The 18,912-nt window shown below is 38.9% G+C and overlaps 1 pseudogene; it reads right to left on the bottom strand.

Annotated features, from left to right (window-relative positions):
* LOC130035596 (contactin-associated protein-like 3) overlaps positions 1–18,912 on the bottom strand; it is a 197,505-nt pseudogene that overhangs the window by 53,476 nt on the left and 125,117 nt on the right.

Raw genomic sequence — 18,912 nt, 5'->3', positions numbered from 1 at the left:
CACTGTCCATTATTGCTCCCTGTTGGAAGAAACTTCTACTTCTGCTGAGAGCCTCTGAGCTTATAAGCACATTAACTGCATTCACTGCCACCCACCTCAGACCCCGTCCATGAGATATGTGCCAGGAATTCAACATCAATGATTTATTTCTTACTATGTTGAAAACTTATCTCTAGGGAGGGGAAAATTTCCTTTAGCTTAAGAAATATTTAAATGATACTTTCCCAAATATTTTGAAAAGTCAAAGTCCAATAATTATTCTTCCAGAGACTGACTAGCAAATTATTATACATAACTTCACTTCTGTATGTTTACATCAGAATTATTCATTTCTCTATAAAATAAGCAATCATTCAGAATACCCCAAAGAAAAGTTAGAGTCTAATTCTTCTTGAAAAGCAGCAGAAAAGATATCAATGTACAGAGAGCACGACTCCTCTTAATTATCTTTAGCGCCCTGCTTGACCCTCTTTGCGAACCAAAATACTAAAGGTTGCTATTGCAGCATCTTTGATGGTCACAGAGTTCTCAGTACCGTGATCAAAGTTTCCAAGAATGTCAACGTCATCTTGTAACTTCTTTTACCATCCATAATCAAGTCTCCTTAAACTAGCGCCAACATAAAGGCCCTGAAGATGTTAAAGAAAAGCGTTCATATCCTCTCTTGACAGCATTCCTTCCTCACCCTCCCCAGCCCTTTGCAAATCCACCCTACTCCATGGACGTTGCAATGACATCCCAGATCAGTGGTATCCCCTCTTGTGATCAACACAAATAAATGTCCAAGCAGCAACTGAATATTGACTACCATTCTCCAGTGGACCCATATAATTGTGAAGAATGTTCTCCCTCACACTGTAGCATTCTTTACTGCTTTCAAAATGCATCCTTTCTTGACGGCGTGGGAAGAGGGGGTAGAAGAGGAGAAGTGTAGGCAACACCCATGTGTGCTCAGGTTTTACTCCTGACTGTGCTTGGGGATCACTCCTAGAGGCACCAGGGATCAAATCAGGATCAGCCATAGGCAAGTGCCTTAATACCAACTCAGAAGACTTCTCCTCTCCCCCTACCCCTGCCTCAGTGCAGCATTCCATAAAACATTACAATAAATAAAATCCTTGTGAAGGCTTAGTTATTTTTACTTCATAAGGATGGTATTGATTTCCTGCATATTCATTTGTGTATATTGATTATTCAGAGAAAATCAATGCAACAATTTCAAGGCCTAGTAGGCTACACTATTTGTCTACCGCATCTTTACCTTACTTAAGAACTTCTAAAAATACATAGAACTGTACTGAATATATCTAAATTAAGTTTGTGCTAAAAGTTAGTAGCAGCATATAAGTAATGTATATAAGTTGAGCATAGAAAGAAAATGAAATTTCTTATTTAATTTCCTTGCAAGAATTTGACAGGCTTCAAAGTATTTTCTCCTTCCATCTCCCCACTCCAATTAAATGTTTGTTTTCATTTGGTGATATGGCTGCCATATATCTATATTAAAGGGTTGACAACTTTAAGTAATCACTTGCAAATCAACAGGTAGATATTCATTCACTCTCTGTGCACAATTTTTACTTATCTTTATGGGGTTCAATTTCTGGTATAGATTATATTCTGGGATATGTTTTTCCGGATACTCTGGGTGGGTTTGTTTTTAACTCTGGCAGTGGTTAATCACCTGGTTAGCACTAATTTGCTCTTCTAGAGGGTGCTTGTACGTTCTTCTACAATTTCAGTTTGGTGTTCCATTTTACAGTAACCAACTGCCAAACTAAAGTAAGTAAGTACTAAACCCTCTAGTACTAACTGTACATTCAGTAAACTGAAAATAAGTAGCACTTACTTGATACACTTTGTCTGTGTGCAATTAAATCCTGCTGAGATTACTGTTTGAAGACAGAGTACTGAGATTATTTCCCAGCTGCGGGGTGATTTGCTGGGCATGGAAGCACAAGAGCCTTGTCTCCCTTCTTCTGTCCCCCAACTAACTATGTCGATCAGAGAAAGAATAAAGTAGAAATCCACATGTTTCAAGGAAGCCATGGGGCTGCATATTTTGACAAAATGAGATATTGCAAAGGAAAAAATAAAAAAACCTGATAATTATTAAAAGTATAATAGATACTTTTTTCTTTGGCTTGAAAAGCTGAAATCTCAACCTCACAGTGCTCAGAGCTTACTCCTGGCTCTATACTCAGGGTCACTCCTGATGGGGCTGGAAGGACCATATGTGTCAATCCTTAGCTCCACACTACAAGGCAAACACCCTACCCTCTATCCTATTATTCTGGCATCAATAGATACAAAATTAACAATCTACCACAATCTTCTATATCCTAAAAGAGATGTCTAGAGCTAACATTGTTTTCTAATTTGTAATTTCCTAAGACATAGAATAAATTTGGTCTGTGAAAAAAAATAGTCACGGTATAATGACATCCAAGCTCTGTTCTAATTTACACTTTTTTATAACCAAAAAATAAAGTGAAATGCTATCACCCTTCTTGGTGGATGAATCCTGAGCTTTCCAAGGACCACTGAGGCTCAGCTGCCCAGGTGAGTCTAGAAAAAGACTTCATATTGAACAAAAGACCCACATTGAACAAAGAGCAACAGATTGACATTAAGTACTGCTTCAAGAAAAACGTGTAATTCTCAGACAATGAACTGGGCAGTGTGTTCAAAGACCTTTAATAGATCAGTGACTGCCCCCGTGACCCAGTTGGCCTCTAGCCCTAATGACTGATCACTTACCTTGGTGAGCTGGAAGCCTTGACTTCTTGCAGTGGAAAGCCAGCTCCTACTGACAGTGATCTGCATGTTCAATCATTACTCGGAGCTGGTCCATGTTGACTGAGTACTTGAAGAATACTGGTTGGGGGCTTCCTCCTTTTGAGCTCCCAGCCCTAGCAATATGGGACCCAGTGTGCCAAACGGAGGTCCACGTGGAATCTTAGAGCAGATATGGTATGAGAGGGAGAAAGGAGAAGATAATGGATGGAAATTGTTAAAATAAACATTGGAATCAATTTTATCTGAATTGAGGGTTTTTTGTATATTTATCAAATATCTCTGAGATTAGAATAAAAAAACTAGGATCCTATAATATTCAGATAGGTATTATCTATTATAATTTGCATTACTATGAATTGGTGGTCATTAGTTTTGATGAACTTTGTTGCAACAATACCATCAATACCATCGATGAGCCAATTCTTTTTTTTTTTTAATTTTTATTAGTTAACCACCATGAGGTAAAGTTGTAGACTCACAAATGTTTGTGCTTGGGTTTCAATTATACAATGATCGAGTACCCATCCCTCCACCAGTGCCCATTTTCTATCACCACTGATCCCAGTATCCCTCCCACCCCCATCCCCGCATCCCACCCAGCTTCTGTGGCAGGGTATTCCCTTTTGTGCTCTCTCTCCTTTTGGGTGCTGTGGTTTGCAAAAGAGGTATTGAGTGGAAATCATGTTCGGTCTATAGTCTACTTTCAGCATGCATCTCCCATCCTGGGAGGATCCTCCCAACACCCTTTATTTGATCTATGAGCCAATTCTTAAGTTCTGTGTTTATCATATTCAAAGAAATAACTACAAATTTTAGACATAAAATTTTCTCATAATCTTTTTATTTTATTACTATCAAAAGACAAGTATTTAATATGTATATCCTTTTCCTTTTAAATGTTATTTTTGTTGTTGTTTGGTTATTTTTGTTGTGCCACACTCAGTGGTCACACGTGGCTCTGTGCTCCTAATTATTCTTGGATCTATGGCTAGAGTCACACCCTGTAGAACTGTGGGGACTACATGAAAAACCACAATTTGAACCATTTTCATTTGAGCCACAGCCTCATACAAGGCAAGTGCCAAAGCTTTGTACTATAACTCTAGTTTTTTTTTCCTTTTAAATAAGTATATTCCATGTTGGACTGAGAATCTTGTTCTACCTACTTGATGACCAAACAGGTCACATTAAGATAAAAATAACAGGAAGTAAATATTTTTGGCTAAACTTGATTTCAGTAACTCACCCACCACAGTGGCCAAAATCACAACAATTTGGAAATAACTAGGTTTTGTTTCAATGAGGTAGGAATGAGTCTCACAAACAGTGCTCAGGAAAAACAACTCCCCCATAAATAATTTTTGGGGTTTAGGGGGGATACACCTGGTTGTGCTCAAGTCTTACTTCTGATTCTATGCTCAGTGATCATTCCCAGCAGGGTATGGGGGACCATAGAGGTGCCAGGGATTGGACTTGGGTTACCCACATGGAAGGCAACCACCATATCTGTTATACTATCTCTTTGATCCTACCTTGGCAATGTTTTATTTTTGAGGCCCATCCCCCCCCCCCCACACACACACACTCCTACCACGACACTCTCCTAGCAATTTCTGGCTATTCCAATAGATAACTCAATTCAAGGGCCTGAGAATGAGGCTCTCATTGTGCCCTGAAGTGGCGGAAATTACCAACACAAACTTCTTCTAGGCAGCAATAATTGTCCAAGTCTTGTCCTTCACAAAAAATCCTAAAATAAACAAGTTTAAGTCTGAAATCTTTGTGTATATTTGCAGGTACAATTGGCTTTACCTCAAAGGACCATTCCACAGGATAATCGATTGACCACCCTAGGCCCACCAGCTCACAATCTATCTTTTCTAGAAATATGCTTCCCTGTTCTTCCCTACAGAAAGTACTTCTTGTGGCCTTGCAGACAGGATGGCTACCCTGAGGACATGAGCCTGCCGTCTTCTATACACTCGACCATCCATAAAGAAAACATCTTCACTATTATACGCTTTCTACAATATACAGATCATACCATAAAGATATGAAAGTTTGTGAACCCATAATCTAAGTGGCTCAGATGCAGACCAGAAGTTTCCCTATACAACTCAACTCTAATAGAAAATCATATAAATGGACCTGTAATGTGAATTTGGTGACATGAAAAGCCATTTCCAAACTATAGAGGCAAAAAATAGTCATGAATTGTATTTTTATTTTTAAATATATATATATCATATATAATATATATATGAACACATTTAAAAATAAAAACATTCTCTGGAAGACAATGAGGAGTTCCCTCTAGCCTCTGTCATGGGAGTTTGAGCCTGGGAAAAACTTAGCGAGCCTTTAGTTGTCACAAATCTTTAAACCATCAAGTACAGCAGAGATCCACAGAGGTGAATCCAAGGAGCAAAAGGAATCCTGTCTCAAAACCTATTGAAAATAATATCACAGATCATGAAAAAAACCAGGAAGAACAGAAATACACTAAATCAGTATGAGATCTATTTTATGTTCAATAATGAAAAAGGGCTTAATAGAGCATTTCATTCTTTTTGCTTATGAAGCCACTTGTGCTACTTGAATACTATATATCGTTCCCCTTTAATCTTGTCCTCACCAGACAGTCCATATTTCAACACTTCCATGGAAAATTCCTTTAGTGACCCAGGATTATTTTTTGGTAATTACCTACTTCTTGGAGCGATAGCACAGCGGTAGGGCATTTGCCTTACAAGCGGCCAACATAGCCGACCCAAGCTCGATTCCTCCGCCCCTCTCGGAGAGCCCGGCAAGCTACCGAGAGTATCTCGCCTGCCCGGCAGAGCCTGGCAAGCTACCCGTGATGTATTCAATATGCCAAACACAGTAACAACAAAGTCTCCAATGGAGACGTTACTGGGCCCGCTCAAGCAGAACGATGAAAACGGGAGGACCGTGACCGAGACCTACTTCCATTTGTCCTCTGAGTTTATTCCTTCATAGGAAACAAGGGTAAAAGAAATCACATAAAAGATGTGGGAGGCTTGGGAACTCATCAATTATAATGCCAGTTTGTCATTTATTTTCATGGTTTATGACACAAAGAAATATGATGTGCCTGAGTGGTTCATATAGGCCATTGGTCAGCATGATAGATTGATGGTCTCATATGGTTAAAATGTAATAGAAATATTTTTCAAGTGAGGAGAAAGAAAACTGTTGGGAAAAAAGTCTCTGAAACTACTCTAGAAAAAAATAATACTAATTTAAATCACTGCTTTTTCTAAAATAACTTTAAATACCCCAGAAAGACATAATTATTTTTCTCATATTCCACAATGTGTTATTTGTATGGACTTCAAAAATATTAGTAAGACCTTGAGTTCAAGCAAGATGTTTTAACTATCCTGAGTTATACCACATGCAAATGTGCTTGTTTGTCTTACTGGAGTCTTTTTATCAATGCATAAGCAGATGAACTGGATTGAACTGAGAATTATTAAAGGTATAAAAGATACAAATTTTCTTTGGCTTTTTGACCATACCCAGTGGTTCTCAAAGTTTATTCCTGGCTGGCACTCAGGGATCACTCCTGATGGGTCTTGGGGGATTATTTATGATGCTGGGGAATTAGACCTGAGCTCCACAGGAACAGAGCAAGCATCCTACCCTCTGTACTACTGCTCTGGCCCCCAATAGATGCAAATTTAACTGTTTACCATGTGCTAAGGCAACTAGCCCTGAAGCTCATTTAATGTAATACTTTAATTTGAATAAACAGGAGAAAATAACACAGACTCACCATACCAAACAACATCTTCTAATTGCTTTTGATTTTGTCAAATGATATGCGCTTTCCAGTTGCAAATTTGCCTATGCTTTACAATCTCCCCCTAAACTATCCAAGTAGCCTTTCACAGGAAACCAGGTGGTCAGATGGGGAAACTAAAAAACATTTTTAGTTTACATGAAAAAACACAAGTTCAAATCACATCTGTTCTGAACATTTCCGTCTCCGTGACCAAAAAATGGAAGTAAAAACTTGACAAGAAAAATCTGATGCCTTTCTAGTTGGTGAGTCCCTCACTCAAGATTTGGAACTTTATTTCAAGGGAAGAGAAAGTCAAAGCCCTTCTCACAAATGGTGAGAATGAAATTCAATTTGAATCTCAGACCCACTTCTTTATGAGCAGAACCTGCTGCTGCTTTGTATCTGATAGAAAGGAAAATAAAATTCTGAGAAAATTGGAGACAGTAAATTTCTATGTGTGAACATGTTACCTTCTATATCCAAAATCCAGAACTGCTCAAGAAATTGCACTTTAGAACAATAATTTTGTTTTATATGTGTGTGTGTGTGTGTGTGTGTGTGTGAAACACCATGAGGTACAGTTTTATACTTACAAACTTTCATTCTTGGGTTTCAGTTATACAATGATCGAGTACCCATCCCTCCATCAGTACCCATTCTCTACCACCAATGATCCCAGTAGCCCTCCTACCCCACCCCCACATCCCACCCCGCCTCTGTGACAGGGCATTCCCTTTTGCTGCCTCTTTCCTTTAAGGGTGATGTGGTTTGCAATAGAGGTATTGAGTGGCCATCGTGTTCAGTCTATAGTTTACTTTCAGCACACATCTTGCATCCCAAGCGAATCCTCCAAACACCCTTTACTTGGTGTTCCCTTCTCTATCTGGGCTTCCTTTTATCCAGCATGTGCTGACGGCTTCCAAGCTGTGGAGCAGACCTCCTTTTACTTATCTCAACTATACTTGGGTGTTCATCTTCCGTTCTGTTACTTTATATTCCACATATTAATTAGTTTAGTCTTTCTATGTCTGTCCCTCTCTTTCTGACTCATTTCACTTAGCATGATACTTTCCACGTAGAACCACTTGGATGCAAATTTTATGGCTTCTAACAACTGCATAGTATTCCACTGTATAGATGTACCAAAGTCTCTTTAGCCAATCATCTGTTCTCGGGCACTTGGTTTTTTTTCCAGATTTTGGCTATTGTGAACAGTGCAGCAATGAACATACAAGTGCAGGACAATAAATTAAGTAGATGGACTAAAATTCAAGTGGTTATTTTAGGATTCACAAAGAAAATGTAAATAAACACTTTGTCTGTAAGAAGGATGACCACAGGCCTCTGAAATAGTCTGCTGGAAATTTGCTGACTGAACTCCTGTACAGAGAAATACGGGTGAGAGCCGCTGTCATCTATGACACATCTGTGTCTCTGTGACACAGCCCTGGTGTCACACAGATGAGGCCTATACAAAGTTCAGTTGCTCAACTTCACAAAACTGCATCATTTTACCACAATTTTGGGGGTGAATTTTATGTCTGTAAAAGAACAGTTACTGGGAGATAAGATGTTTGTTCACGGGCATTTATGAGCAAATGTGCTAGTGACTGCAAGTGGGAAAGCATGGTGTCCAATAGGAGCCCTGAGGAGCATGGTCAGTTGGGACCACTTTCACCCAAGCTCAGGGGCTTTGTACTAAAGGCTCCTCAGGGTGAAGGTGACTCATATGTGCCCTTTCCTGAGTGGTAGAGGCCAGAGCTGTGAGTACATGGTCTCTCAGCTCTGAGAAAGGCCACTCCCTCAGACCTCCAGGTGTTTGTCTTCTCATGGGGCTAAACTTCTTGCCACAAATTTGGGACCTAGGGGCTTTCATGATTTCTTCAGTCTTTACACCTACATCAAAATACTATAAGATAGAGGGGAAACATCCCTAAGAGCTCTTCCAAGCTCTCTGTCCTGCACATCCTTCCCTTGGAACCCAGAGGATGGCCATTTCATGGGAATACAGTTTTGTGTCACTCATCTGAGCACAGACTTCTATTGTTTTGCACAGCATGCCACTTACTCATCATGATTTTACACTTGATTTTCCCCTTCTTGTTGAATAGTGTGGGGGAATGTGTGTGTGGGGGGGATAGTGGTCGGGAAACTGGGGATATTGGTGGTGGGAAATGTGCACTGGTGGAACAATGGATGCTGGATCATTGTATGACTAAAACTCAATTATGAACAGCTTTGTAATGGTCTATCTCACGGGTGTCCAATTAAAAAAATTTTTTAAAGTACTGAGTTCAAGGGCTGGATCGATAGCACAGCGGGTAGGGCGTTTGCCTTGCACGCAGCCAACATGGCCGACCCGAGTTCGATTCCTCCACCGCTCTCAGAGACCCCAGCATGCTACCGAGAGTATCTCGTCCGCATGGTAGAGCCTGGCAAGCTCCCTGTGACGTATTCGATATGCCAAACACAGTAACAAGTCTCACTATGGAGACGTTACTGGGCCTGCTCGAGAAAATCAATGAACAACGGGAGGACCCTGACCGTGAATGAGTTAAGCTCAATCAGCTTAATCAATGGCTGAATAAATAGCAATACGCCTGCACTTAAAAAGAATTATAAAGCGTCTACTGTTAGCATTAAGCCAAGACAAAATTATGAAAAATTTTAATATACCTTGTGATTTGTGATAATTATGCGACCACTTATTAAAGGTAACTATATCACTGGAATAGATCTATATTTAGCTCCTTTTTTGCCTTTATTGAGTTGTAGTAATTAATTTTAAAAGCCGCAGAAATTTCAATATTCAATTATTACCTCTAAGAGCAGAAAATCTAGAAATATCCTTTGGTGATTTTCTCACATTTTTTCTGATCATACATCTTCACACAAAGGTAACTCATATATCTTTATCATCACATCACAAAATTTTGCTCAGTATAAAGATAAATTGCTTGAAAAATGCCATTATGAAAGCTTAAGACCTGGAGAAGTTTCTTGTTTTATGTACAAAATTCAGAGGCTACTATATTTCTTGTAGTTCTGGAATATTTAGGTGATCAAATTAAGAACAGATAAATAACTATATACTGAAAGTTGCTTAGATTTTACTTTACAGATCAAGCATAAGGTATATCAAAGTAAAAGTGAGGTAACACGGAGGGTAAAAAACACACGGAGGGTATGCATGTGACTGATGCATGTTCAATCCTACCACCACATATTATCCCTGAGCTTCAACAAGAATGGTCCCCAAGCACAGAGCTGTGAGTTAGTGCTGAGTAAAGAAAGCCTCAATGGCCCCAAATAAAAAACAAAATAAAACAAAAAAACAAAAAAAGTATTCATAAATATTGCCTTGTAAATATTATTATCCTACAATGTTGAGTGCACATAGACAAATCTGAAGAGAAGCCAAATTAAAATGGGGTTTACATAACTTTATAACCATCTACAGTTGATTTGGGGAATTTTGAGAATTCATAGATTATAAAAATCTGTGGTTGCTTGAGTATATCTATTTTGTTGCGAGTGCACAGAATTTTCATTAGGACAATTCCCCCTTTCATTTGGTAAAATGAGATAAGAAGGGGACATTGTGGGTACTGACACCAACAGGCACAGTCATAGATGAGATGGACAGAAATTGCATCAAGTCTATCAGAACTGTTGGCGCTTACATCAGGAAATGTGTTAGTCATTTGTTACATTAAATATACAGTAAAAATGTTCAAAGAACTAACGTTTATATTTACTTATTGACTACACTACATATACAGCAAAAACATTCAAAGAACTTATGTTTATATTTACTTATTGACTACATATATTAGGCCTAGGAGAAATGAAATTTTATTTATAGTTGAATATTGACACTTTATTCTATTAAACATATACATGTGCCTTATAAATATTTATTCTCTCTAGATTAGTTAATGCAATTAAAGATAAAAATTAATGCAACTGCAGACTATAAAATTAATGCCCCAAAATCCATGGCCTTCCTAAACGCAAATAATGAGAGAAAGGAAAGTACATGAAAAAAAATCCCGTTCACAATTGTGCTCCAGAAAATCAAATACCTCGGAATCAGTCTAACTGAAGAGGTAAAGGCACAATGAAAACTACAAAACGCTACTCCATGAAACAAAAGAGGACATGAGGAAATGGAAACATACCCCCTGCTCATGGATAGGAAAAATTAACATTGTCAAAATGGCAATACTCTCCTACCGGGAGCCAAAAGGTCAGTACACCCTGACCTGAAATTTAGGAATTAATCTCTACTTGTAAAAATGTTAAAATACATTGTGTAAGCTTCTGAGATATGCCAAAGGGATAACTGCCATGAGCCCGCCATTAGGGCTCACACCTTGATTCACTGAAAATCTGCATGTTTTGTTAATTCCCCATTTTCCCTACTTCCTCATGTAATCAATTATAAAAAAACTACCTTGGGAGAAATAAATTTGGAGCTTGATCAGAGTCTTGTCTTGCTCCCATACTTCTGTCTCTCTCTCTTTTTTTTTTTTATCATTCATGCACCCTCTCCCAGTTATCCATGTTGACTAGTCCAGCGGGTCAGGGCACACTCGAAAGCAATATACAGATTCAGTGTGACCCCTATAAGGATACCCAAGAAATTCTTCAAAAAAAATAGATTAAATCCTCCTGAAATTCATATAGAACACAACCCCCACGAATACCTAAAGCAATTCTTGGGAAAAAGACGTGGGGAGGCATCACCCTCCCCAACCTCAAAATCTACTACAAAGCAGTAATAATTAAAACAGCATGGTACTGGAACAAAGCCAGGACTGCAGACTAATGGAACAGGGTGAAATATCTGTACACACAACCCAAAACACACACAACATCTAATCTTTGATAAGGGAGCAAGAAATGTGAAGTGGAACAAGGAAAGCCTCTTCAACAAATGATGCTGGCATAACTGGACAACCACATGCAAAAAAAAAAAGGGCTTTGACCTTGACCTAACACCATGCACAAAGTCAGATCAAAGTGGATTAAAGATCTCAAAATCAGGCCAAAATCCATACGGTACATTGAAGACAAGGTCGACAAAACCCTCTATGATATTGAGGCAAACAGTATCTTCAAAGATGATGTTCCACTGACCAACCAAGTGAAAACAGAAATAAATAAATGGGACTATCTGAAATTAAGAAGCTTCTGCACCTCAAAAAATACAGTGACCAGAATACAAAGACAATCTACAGAATGGGAAAGGATATACACCCAATACACATCTGACAAGGGGTTGATATCAAGGATATACAAAGCACTGGTTGAACTCCACAAGAAGAAAAACATCCAACCGCATCAAAAAATGGGGTGATGAAATGAACAGAAACTTACTCAAAAAAGAAATCCGAATAGTAAAAAGGCACATGAGAAAATGCTGAACATCACTAATCATCAGGGAGATGCATATCAAAACAACAATGAGATATCATCTCACACAAAAGAGACTGATCCACATCCAGAAGAATAAAAGGAACCAGTGTTGGGGCACGAACCTGGGGAGAAAGGGACTCTCCTTCATTGCTGGTGGGAATGTCAATTGGCTCAGCCATTTTGGAAAACAGTATGAACGATTCTCAAAAAATTAGAAATTGAGCTCCCATTTGACCTAGCAATACCACTCCTGGGAATATATCCCAGAGAGGCAAAAAAGTACAGTAGAGCCTGATTCAAACAGGAACCTGCCCGGCAGTAGGGCCCCTTCCCGGGTCTGGACGGCTAACTAGATCCCCTGAGAATGGCCGGTTTTCACCCTTGGTCTGCGGGGGACGGGAATTGAGGCACACTGCACAAAAACAAAGCTGAACCATTCTGGGCACTCTCTCCTTATTCACCCAGGAACCCACTCAGCGAAAGGGCCCCTTCCCGGAGCCGCAGCCATTAACGTGGTCAGAGTTATTCTCCCACTACATATCCCATAGAAACCATAAGTTACCCTCTTACATGGAACTTTCACTAAGTTAGTTTAACCACCAGACACACATTAGCCAATAATTGATTAAGCCCATCTCAATTCATTCTGCAACTCAAGCAGAATAGTGAGCGTGAAGGACTAAACCAAACTGATCACAATGGTAAAGCAACGAAAAATCCCACCAAGCTTTCTTATTGAACAGCCTAGCCCAGAAGACGCCAACAGTAATGAAGTGCTAGACAACCTCTCTGACAATGAATTTAGAAAGGAGCTACTGAGGATACCTAGGGAGCTAAAAGAAGCAATGGAAAGCAATGCCAATAAAAGACAAGAGGATTTGAAGGTAGAAATTAGGAAAATGCAAACGGAAATGTCAGACCTAAAAAATTTCGTAGGCGAATTGAAAAACTCAGTGGAAGGCCTCAGCAGCAGAGTAACAGCTGCTGAGGACAGAATCAGTGAGCTCAAAGATGAAGTCCAGAGACTCTCCAGAAAAGAGCAGAAAATGGAGAAGAGACTCACAATTCGGGAACAGATGTCAAGAGAAGATCGTGATGAAGCCAAGAGGGGTAACATAAGAATTATTGGAGTCCCAGAGGGACAGGAGGAAAACCCTGATGAAGAAGAAACTGTCAAAGATATCATTGCTACGACGTTTCCAGAGCTGAAGAAAACATGTGGCCACATTCAGGAGGCCGGAAGGGTACCAGCTAGAAGAAATTCAAATAAAAATACCTTAAGACACATCCTGGTCAAAATGAGTGAAACATTAGATAGAGACAAAATTATGAAAGCAGCGAGATCAAAGAAAGAAAATTCCTACAAAGGAGCATCCTTAAGATTCACAGCTGATTTGTCTGATAAAACCCTCATGGCCTGAATACAGTGGTGGGATATAGTGAAAAAACTCAATGAAATAAATGCCTCACCAAAAATACTTTACCTAGCGAGACCCATGACATTCTTCAAACAAATGGAGCAAACACTCCTGAAATTCATATGGAACAATAATCATCCATGAATAGCTAAAGCAATTTTTGGGAAAAAGAAAATTGGAGGTATCAACCTCACCAACTTCAAACTCTATTACAAAGCAGTAATAATTAAAACAGCATGGTACTGGAACAAAGGCAGAGATGCAGACCAATGGAACAGAACTGAATATACTGACATCTCCCCTGAAGCATATGATCATCTAATCTGTGATAAAGGAACAAGAAATGTGAAGTGGGCTGTTCAATATAGTACTGGAAGTACTTGCAATAGCGATTAGGCAGGAAAAAGATATTAAGGGCATTCAGGTAGGAAAGGAAGAAATCAAGCTCTCACTATTCGCAGATGATATGATACTCTACTTAGAGAACCCAATAACTTCCACCAAAAAACTCTTAGAAACAATAGACTCGTATAGTAAAGTTGCAGGTTATAAAATCAATACCCAAAAGTCCATGGCTTTCCTATACGCAAACAGTGAGAGAGAAGAAAGCAACATGAAAAAAACAATCCCATTCACAATTGTGCCCCAGAAAATCAAGTACCTAGGAATCAGCTTAACTAAGGAAGTAAAGGACCTGTACAAAGAAAACTACAAAACGCTACTTCAGGAAATAAAAGAGGACATGAGGAAATGGAAAGATATCCCCTGCTCATGGGTCGGGAGACTTAACATTGTCAAAATGGCAATACTACCGAAAGCATTGTATAAATTCAATGCAATCCCTATAAGGATACCCATGACATTCTTCAAAGAAATGGAGCAAACACTCTTGAAATTTATATGGAACAATAAGCCCCCACGAATAGCTAAAGCAATTCTTGGGAAAAAGAAAATGGGAGGAATCAACCTCCCGAACTTCAAACTGTACTACAAAGCAGTAATAATTAAAACAGCATGGTACTGGAACAAAGGCAGAACTGCAGACCAATGGAACAGGGTTGAATACACTGACATCTCTCCTCAATCATATGCTCATCTAATCTTTGATAAAGGTGCAAGTAATGTGAAGTGGAGTAAGGAAAGCCTCTTTAATAAATTGTGTTGGCATCACTGGACGGCTACATGCAAAAAAATAGGCTCAGAACTCTGCCTAACACCATGTACAAAAGTAAGATCAAAATGGATTAAAGACCTCAACATCAGACCAGAAACCATAAGGTACATTGAAGATAAAGTTGGCAAAACCCTCCATGACATTGAAGCTAATGGTATCTTCAAAAATGCCACGCCACTGGCCGAGCAAGTGAAAACAGAGATAGATAAATGGGACTATCTTAAACTAAGAAGCTTCTGCACCTCCAAAGAAACAGTGACCAAAATACAAAGACAGTCTACAGAATGGGAAAGGATATTCACCGAATACACATCTGACAAGGGGTTGATATCCAGGATATACAAAATACTGGTTAAACTCCACAAGAAGAAAACATCCAACCCCATCCAAAAATGGGGCAATGAAATGAACAGAAACTTTCTCAAAGAAGAAATCCGAATGGCAAAAAAGCACATGAGAAAATGCTCTACATCATTAATCATCAGGGAGATGCAGATCAAAACCACAATGAGATACCATCTCACACCTCAGAGACTGGCCCAAATTCAAAAGAACAAAAGCAACCGATGCTGGCGTGGATGTGGCGAGAAAGGGACACTCCTTCACTGTTGGTGGGAATGTCCACTGGTTCAGCCCTTCTGGAAAACCGTATGGATGATTCTCAAAAAATTAGAAATTGAGCTCCCATTTGACCCAGCAATACCACTCCTGGGAATATATCCCAGAGAGGCAAAAATGTATAGTCGAAGTGACATCTGCACTTGTTTGTTCATTGCAGCCCTCTTTACAATAGCCAGAAACTGGAAGAAACCTGAATGCCCAAGAACAGATGACTGGTTAAAGAAACTTTGGTACATCTACACAATGGAGTACTATGTAGCTCTTAGAAAAGATGAAGTCATGAAATTTACATACAAGTGGTACAATATGGAAAGTATCATGCTAAGCGAAATGAGTCAGAAAGAGAGGGATAGACATAGAAAGATTGCATTCATCTGGGGGATATAAAGTAACAAAGGATCAGATTAATACCCAAGAATAGCTGAGATCAGCACCAGGAGGATTACTCCATAACTTAGAGGCCAGCCGGGTATCCTAGAGGAAAGGGCTATTCAGATAGAGAAGGGAGCACCAAATAAAGGATGTTTGGAGGATCCTCCCAGGAGGGGAGATGCATGTCGAAAGTAGACTATGGACTGAACATGTTTGCCACTCAATGCCTCTTTTGCAGACCACAACACCCAAAAGGAGAGAGAGAACACAGGGGATTGCCCTGCCACAGAGACGGGGGGATGGGGGGATGGGGGTGGGAGGGATATTATCCATGGTGGTGGAAAATGGGCACTGGTGGAGGGATGGGTATCTGATCATTGTATAATTGAAACCAAAGCACAAAAAATTGTAAATCTACAACTTTAAAAAAAATAAAATAAAATAAAGGGGAAAAAAAAAAAAAAAAAAAAGAAATGTGAAGTGGAGTAAAGAAGGCCTCTTTAACAAATTTTGCTTGCAAAACTGGATGGCTACATGCAAAAAACTGGGCTCAGATCTCTGCCTAACACCATGTATAAAAGTAAGATCAAAATGGATTAAAGACCTCAACATTAGACCGTAATCCATAAGGCACATTGAAGACAAAGTTGGCAAAACCCTCCATGACATTGAAGCTAATTGTATCTTCAAAGATGCCACACCATTGGCCGAGCAAGTAAAAACAGATAGACAAATGGGACTTTCTTAAACTAAGAAGCTTCTACAGCTCAAAAGAATCAAGGATCAAAATAGAAAGACAGTCTACATAATGGGAAAGCATATTCGCCCAATCCGCATCTGACAAGGGGTTGATATCAAGGATATATAAAGTACTGATTGAACTCCACAAGAAGAAAACATCCAACCCCATCACAAAATGGGGTGATGAAATGAACAGAAACTTTCTCAAAGAAGAAATCTGAACGACTAAAAGGCACATGAGAAAGTGCTCTACATCATTATTCATCAGGGAGATGCAGATCAAAACCACCATGAGATATCATATCACACCACAGACACTGGCCCACATGCAAAAGAACAAAAGCAACCGGTGCTGGCTCAGATCTCGTGAGAAAGGGACCCTCCTTCACTGCTGCTGGGAATGCCGACTGGCTCAGCCATTTTGGAAAACAGTATGGACGATTCTCAAAAAACTAGAAATTGAGCTCCCATTTGACCCAGCAATACCACTTCTGGTAATATAATCCAGAGAGGGAAAAAAATATAGTGGAAATGACATCTGCACTTGTTTGTTCATTGTAGCACTCTTTACAATATCCAGAATCTGGAAAAACCTGAGTGCCCGAGAACAGATGACCAGTTAAAGAAACTTTGGTACATCTACAAAATGGAGTACTCTGTAGCTGTTAGAAAAGATGAAGTCATGAAATTTACATACAAGTGGTACTACATGGAAAATATCATGCTAAGCGAAATGAGTCAGAAAGAGAGGGACAGACATAGAAATACTGCATTCTTTTGGGGAACATAAAGTAACATAATAGGAGACTAACACTCAAGAATAGCTGAGATAAGTACCAGGAGGTTTACTCCATGGCTTGGAGGCCAGCCACACATGCTTTGGGAAAGGGTAGCTCAGATAGAGAAAGGAGCACCAAATAAAGCGTGTTGGGAGGATCCTCCCTGGATGGGAAAAGCATGCTGAATGTAGACTATAGACCGAACATGATTGCCACTCAATGCCTCTTTTGTAAACCACAGCACCCAAAAGGAGAGAGAAAACAAAAGGGAATGCCCTGCAACAGAGGCAGGGTGGGATGGGGCGGGGAATGGGGTGGGAGGGATACTGGGATCTGTGGTGGTGGAAAATTGGCACTGGTGGTGGTATGGGTACTTGATCATTGTATAATTGAAACCCAAGCACAAAAATTTGTAAGTCTACAACTGTACCTCATGGTGTTTCACTAATAAAAATTAAAAAAAAACATTATTGCAACAGGAATTTTTCATGTTTTAAAAGTCTATGGCATTTGTTGACATGAACTAAGAAATAAAATCTATTCATTTTTTAGATTATTGAGTAGAGACTATAATTAATTTTAACCTAAACAATTTTTCAAAATTAATCAAATAACTTTTGATTACTACTCTTTATCGGCTTATAATATTATATTTAATAATTCAGAATAATCGCATTAAAGTAACAATCACAATATAATCACAATTTGATAGAGCTGCCACAAATCAAACTCTACTTTCCCCGATTTTATTTTGCGCACAATAAACATTACTATGATTCTGACTATTATAAAAAGAGTTTATTAGAATACCTGTCATGTTGCAATATACAAGAGATGGTCCCAGTGGGTCACTTCCATCGGAATCAATGTAGTAGAGTCCTGAGGAGTTTCCCCTGTGCTTGTAGGCTTCACAAGACTGCTCGTACAGTGCTGCAAAACACATGATCTCAGACAACACCACAATGAGCTGTGTCCCTCTAGCAGCTTTATTGTGTGATACCTTCCCCTGGCAGTACTCACTCTGAACTGCTCTCATGCACATTTTCTCTAGAGGACTGGTCTCTGTTGCAATTAGGCAGTGAGCTGCATCTGAGACATTTTAAGAGTTATTACTGTGGGATATGTGAAGTTGAATCCCTTATGACCTTCAGATACATCCAAGTATCTGAAGCACATTAGCTCACCTGTCAGTATATAATAATAGATACTATTATTTTTTATTTCCTTTATATTACTCAATAGTTATACTCTTTGTTTAATTAAAGCAATTTATATATGAAATGAATTTTTAACAATTCATTTTGAAAGATGCAGTTTTAAAGATGCACTTTACTAATGAGCAATTCTGCCTTCTTCACTTTGTAAAGCTTGTTTAACAGAACTTCTTAAAATTATCCATAATGATTATTCAAGAAATTGGAACTCAAACAAAATGTGTGTGAAAACCTCTTTGTAATTTCAGTTTATCCTGATTCATTTTGGAATTTTTCATATTACCAATAATTTTTTCTATAAACAAAGAAAATTATTTACATGTGCAGATGATAGACTTAATATTTAGAATAAGTTTTTATGAATAATCAACTGCAAACATCTCATTTGTTGCTTGGACAGGAATAATCTTTAGAAAACCTGTAAAGCTCTCAATGACTGCCAGAAAATGTTACAGGGCTCTTTCTGGCACATGGTTGGATTGGCACTTTAAAACACTAGTGATCAGATTTGGCATCCACACCAACTCTCATGTAAAAGTACAGGAAAATCCTTAAATTGAACTGA

Source organism: Sorex fumeus, unplaced genomic scaffold (genome assembly GCF_029834395.1).
Source record: "Sorex fumeus unplaced genomic scaffold, SorFum_2.1 ptg000063l, whole genome shotgun sequence".
NCBI lineage: Eukaryota > Metazoa > Chordata > Mammalia > Eulipotyphla > Soricidae > Sorex > Sorex fumeus.
Note: the sequence above shows the minus strand (reverse complement) of the source record. Positions and strands in the feature narration are given on the sequence as shown.